The sequence below is a fragment of the Podarcis erhardii genome, assembly GCF_964252035.2.
Source record: "Podarcis erhardii genome assembly, chromosome: 12".
Classification (NCBI taxonomy): Eukaryota; Metazoa; Chordata; class Lepidosauria; order Squamata; family Lacertidae; genus Podarcis; species Podarcis erhardii.
The window spans coordinates 36,944,966-36,950,776 of record NC_138513.1 but is presented as its reverse complement, the minus strand read 5'-3'; positions in this window follow the sequence as shown (position 1 = coordinate 36,950,776).

The window sequence follows — 5,811 nt, the reverse complement described above, 5'->3', positions numbered from 1 at the left end:
GACTAGGCTAGACACGTGCCGCCGGGTATTGCTTTTATTTCATTTTTTAAATCTTGCTGAGGATGCAGCGCCGTTGCACTGGATTTGCTTTGCAAGCCCAAGGAGTTTAGGCAAGCGTTTTGCAGTTACCTGGGAAGGAGTCCCGTTGAACTCGATGGGGTTTACTTCTGAGTAGGCACGGCGAGGCTTCCAACCTTGGCAGATCCAATCCGCTTATTTCTGTCTGTGCAGAGGATTACTCTTGCTAGAAAATGAAAGCGCTGCAAGGAGCCACGGGACATTTCCTAGCAGGCACACTTGACTCACAGGGAAGAGAGAAATTCCACGTGGGAGTGGATCCTGCCCGCTTGTGGATCAGACGCTGCTATTCATATTTATTTCCTCTCTAACGCCGGATCAAACAAGGGCATCTTAAGGTTTTTACTGTAGCAGCAACTGTATATATTGTAGCAGAATAAATATAACATACATGTGTGTGTGTTTTTATCCTGAATATCTACATACTTTCCCCAATATTTTCTGTGCATCAGAGACAAAGCCTAGGTAGCTGAACACCGCTGGGGAAAATGTGCAAGAGGTGTCATGTGACAGCAGAGAGTTTTCAGAAACACAAGTCACAGGCCTTCAGATGCTAGGCCTGCATGTGCAGGAGTTACAGACTCACAGAATGGTAGAATCCGTGACCCTAAGAATTATATATTCCAACCCCCTGCAATGCAGGAATATGCAGTTGTCCCATATGGGGATCAAACCTGCAACCTTGGCATTAGCAGCACCATGCTCTAACCAACTGATCCTCAAAATGCTAGTGGGTTTTAATCACCAATAAGCATGCATATGATCGCAGCTGTGCAATGCAGCTCACCCCATAATAAGTCCTATTGAATTCAATTGTGCCTTACTCCAAAGTAAGGGTGCATAGTCTTGCAGAGAGAAGAGGAGAGCGGGCAAGGGCAATGTTGGTTAAGGGATGCTCGATTTAGCCTTTCCCAACCTAGGGCCTAGCTGATTGTTGGCCATGTTGGCTGGGAATTATGTGAGTCTGTGACAACAGCAGCCATAGCCAAAAGGACCTATTAGAAGTTAGGGATGCAGTAATTTCACATTTGGATGCAGTAATTCAGGGGTGTGGCCTTTAGTAATACAGTGGCACCTCAGGTTAAGTACTTAATTCGTTCCGGAGGTCTGTTCTTAACCTGAAACTGTTCTTAACCTGAAGCACCACTTTAGCTAATGGGGCCTCCTGCTGCCACCGTGCCACTGGAGCACAATTTTTGTCCTCATCCTGAAGCAAAGTTCTTAACATGAAGCACTATTTCTGGGTTAGCGGAGTCTGTAACGTGAAGCGTATGTAACCTGAAGCGTATGTAACCTGAGGTACCACTGTATGGTGCCTTGAGCGAGGACAAAATTTGGTGCCCGCTAAACATTTCTTATTTTCACAATAATTCCATTTTTTATTTAGCACACACACACACAAATGTGCCTTTTTATTTATTATTAATTTGTGCAGGGAAACTGCCCATCCCATCTTAAATCCAGTCCTGGATCCTTTCCTTTAGGGAGCCCCCCCCCCCCGGTCTCTTCCCCCTCTTTCCTTTTTTTTTTGAAAAATGTCATAAGTAAAATCAGATCAGATTGGAGCCATCAATTCCTTTGAGAGGACAATGCAACGCTAGAAAAATATAGCCATACATGGAAGCTGGGAGATGCATGGATCATTGAAGGCTTAATGGAGTATGTCAAGAAGAGTAAGATATATTGGCTTGAAGGATTTACTCTCAAAGCGTGAGAAAGTGCATTTAGAAGAATACAAGCCTTTTTGATCATAACAAGCTGTGGATGAGACAAGATTTTAAACATTGCTGCAGACAGCTTGACGTCATGTGGGCATACTGATATTTTAATTTCCTTATGGGGGTGGGGAAGCATTTCATTTGCCAGAGTCCTTCCTTGCTAGCTAAGTGAGGTGTAATGTGTGGCATTAAGATCGGTGCCTTAAACCCTTTGTCCGAAAGTTGCAGCAGTGCACTGGTGCGGTAGCAATGGGGCAATATTATTGCTCCACTCACAGCCGCCATCTTTCTTGCTGCATTGCCTCACAAAGGTGTCCTGATAGATAGAAACATGCAGAGAAAGGGATGTGGTTAGTCCTTGGTTAAAACTCAAGGCCTCTTGGACAGAGCCAGTTAAATTGGCGGAAAAGGGAAAATTACATGTGTACAGCACACACAGACTTCTAGTCATGTGGAAGACTAGCCACGTACAGCTATATAAAGCTGGAATAAGAGATTATAAGGGACACAGGTGACGCTGTGGGTTAAACCACAGAGCCTAGGACTTGCTGATCAGAAGGTGGGCAGCTTGAATCCCCGCGATGGGGTGAGCTCCCGTTGCTCGGTCCCTGATCCTGCCAACCTAGCAGTTCGAAAACCCGTCAAAGTGCAAGTAGATAAATAGGTACCGCTCCAGCGGGAAGGTAAACGGTTTTCCGTACACTGCTCTGGTTTGCCAGAAGCGGCTTAGTCATGCTGGCCACATGACCCGGAAGCTGTACGCTGGCTCCCTCGGCCAATGAAACGAGATGAGAACCGCAACCCCAGAGTCGGCCACGACTGGACCTAATGGTCAAGGGTCCCTTTACCCTTTACCTTTAAGAGATTATGAAGCCCCAAACCATGCCCCTATTATTCTAGCAGAAAAGACAATGAAAACATAAATGGTTTGAAGCGACGGTGTGAACAGTTAGGGTGGGGAAGAGTTGTGAAACACACTGGGGGGAAAATACACAACTTTACTGACACTAAGGCAGTAATGTGAAAACACCCAGTGTGTTGCAAGGCCAGAAGAAATACTCTATTGCCACCATCATGTCTACAATGTTATCCTGCCTCTGCTCATAAAGCCCTGCAGCTCTCAAAAGCTTCTATGGACTGCTGTTAGAGACTGGGTCAGCTTCCAGGTCATGTGGCCAGCATGACTAAGCCGCTTCTGGCAAACCAGAGCAGCACACGGAAACGCCGTTTACCTTCCTGCTGGAGTGGTACCTCTTTATCTAATTGCACTTTAACTTGCTTTCAAACTGCTAGGTTGGCAGGAGCAGGGACCGAGCAACGGGAACTCACCCCGTCGTGGGGATTTGAACCACCAACCTTCTGATCGGCAAGCCCTAGGCTCAGTGGTTTAGACCACAGCACCACCCGTGTCCTCTACATGTAGACTCCTCTACATGGGTAGAAGAGTCTAAAAAGCCCAGGACACAAATTTTCACGCCCCTCTAGTGGCAATGGCAGCTCATGCAGCAGAAGTAAAATATTTAGCATGAACTCTGGAAGTGCATAATTGATTCTGACAAAACTAAGCCTTCTAGAGTTAAAGATTTAACACTAAATAACATAGCTTCTGGTAAATGAGCCACCATCACCACTAAAGTGATGTGAAAATTTGTGTTCTGGGCTTTTTAGACTTCTCTACCCATGTACTACCTGAAAACAAAAGGGCACACTGGTTGCCAGGTGTGAAATATATTGGCATTGTTTTCAGCTCTCCTGCCCCACTATTCACTGCTTTCCTTCAAACAGTTCCATATTACATGGTCAGCTGTTTCTTCCAGCCAACGAAGGCTGGTGCCTTGGAACAAGATAGCTGGACTGGAAGGTTAACTTTGAGGTTCTGCTCAAGCTCTTGGAGCAGAATGAGACCAGTTAAAGGGACCTACAGCCAATGGACTTTTCAAGGCAATTGCTTTTCAGGCTTCTAACAGTCTTGTTTACTGGAACCTGCCCCATTGAGCCTAATGAGAGCCACGGAGAACTATAAACCATTTTCCAGATGGTCCCTATTTACTGATCATGTAAGAGGACAAGTTGCCCCTATTTGCATGCACAATTGACGTTAGTGAGACCTAGCAGCGATGTTAGACTTCAGCCCTGAACTCTAGAATTTAAAAGATTTAAAGAGCTCAAAATAAAAGGCATCGAAGGCGATACGATGCAAAAATACTCAGAATTCATTACAAGTGATCCAGCATTCTTAGACATACTAAATCACATTTAAGTTGATAACTGGGAATGTAGTAATTAACTCAGCACATGACATTATACTAGCCCTTATAATCTTTTAATTGCTCTGAACTCCTTTGGGATTCTATGCCTAATTGGATTAAATAACCCCAGCATACGTTTAACTTTTCTTTCAGAATCAAAACGCTAATTTATCGTGTCTCCTGGTGTCATGATGTAGTAGATGTTCAGGAAATGGCAGCCTGACTTTGAAGCATCTTTTGTTTACATTTACGAAACCCATCCTGATACTGAGATGATTGACAAGAGGACCCTACACCCAAATATCGCAGTGGGGGCTGCTGCTGCTCACCCCCTGCCTGCTGCTCCTAACAAAGTCAGTCTGCGTTCTGTGGCCGCTGTACTATAAGACAATAAAACCCGCACCAGCTGTTGGTACAAAAGGGATCCCCTTTAGAGCTCCTCCCCCAATGGGGAAAAAAAAAAGTTTGCATTTCTGTAAATCCTGGCATTTCCCTGAGTAGGAGATAGGGAAGGGGAAATAGCTGCAATTAGAGGAACTCAAAGGCAGCTTGAACAGAAGCTGGTGAAAAACTAGGAGCCCTGTTTAGGAAAGTTTTTAATGTTTGAAGTTTTCTTCTGTTTTTAGTCCTCTGTTGGGAGCCACCCAGAGTGTCTGGGGAGGCCCAGCCAGTTGGGTGGCATATAAATAATAAAATTAGTAGTAGTAGTAAAAGGCAAATGGACCCCTGACTCTTAGGTCCAGTCGCAGATGACTCTGGGGTTGCGGTGCTCATCTCGCTTTATTGGCAGATGTTTTGGCCTGAAACTCCCATCTGCTCGACCCAGCATGGCCAATGGTCCGGGATGGTGCAAGGTGTAGTCCAGAACATCTGGAGAACATCAGGTTGGGCAAGCCTGCTCTATATGAATATGTCTCCATCATTAGTACCCTGAGCATTTGCATGAGTGTAATGGGACTTACTCTCTCTCAAAAAAAAGTAAAAGTAGAGACATCACCTTGCCAACAAAGGTCCGTATAGTAAAAGCTATGGTTTTCCCAGTAGTGATGTATGGAAGTGAGAGCTGGACCATAAAGAAGGCAGATTGCTGAAGAATTGATGCTTTTTAATTCTGGTGCTGGAGGAGACTCTTGAGAGTCCCATGGACTGCAAGAAGATCAAACCTATCCATTCTGAAGGAAATCAGCCCTGAGTACTCACTGGAAGGACAGATCCTGAAGCTGAGGCTCCAATACTTTGGCCACCTCATGAGAAGAGAAGACTCCCTGGAAAAGACCCTGATGTTGGGAAAGATGGAGGGCACAAGGAGAAGGGGACGACAGAGGACGAGATGGTTGGACAGTGTTCTCGAAGCTACCAGCATGAGTTTGACCAAACTGCGGGAGGCAATGGAAGACAGAAGTGCCTGGCGTGCTCTGGTCCATGGGGTCATAGAGAGTCAGGCACGACTAAATGACTAAACAACAACAAAGTGTGCATTAGAAAGCAAGTTTAATTAGTCTAGTATTGACTCATTGCTAGACTCAATATGTTCTAAGGATGTGATTCATTCAGCCCAAGTTCAGTGCTGTTCAGTTTATTTTAAAAGTTAGTCATGTTGTTAAACTACTCTCATGTAAATCAGTGGTACTAAGCTGCACTCTTAAGCATACTCACCCGAGAGTAAGTTTCCTTTGTAATAATAAAAAAACTGTGTGTTTTCCCCCTGTCATCTTTAACATTTAGACTCATTTGTTCACTCAGCTCTGACAGTACTAATTATCTGG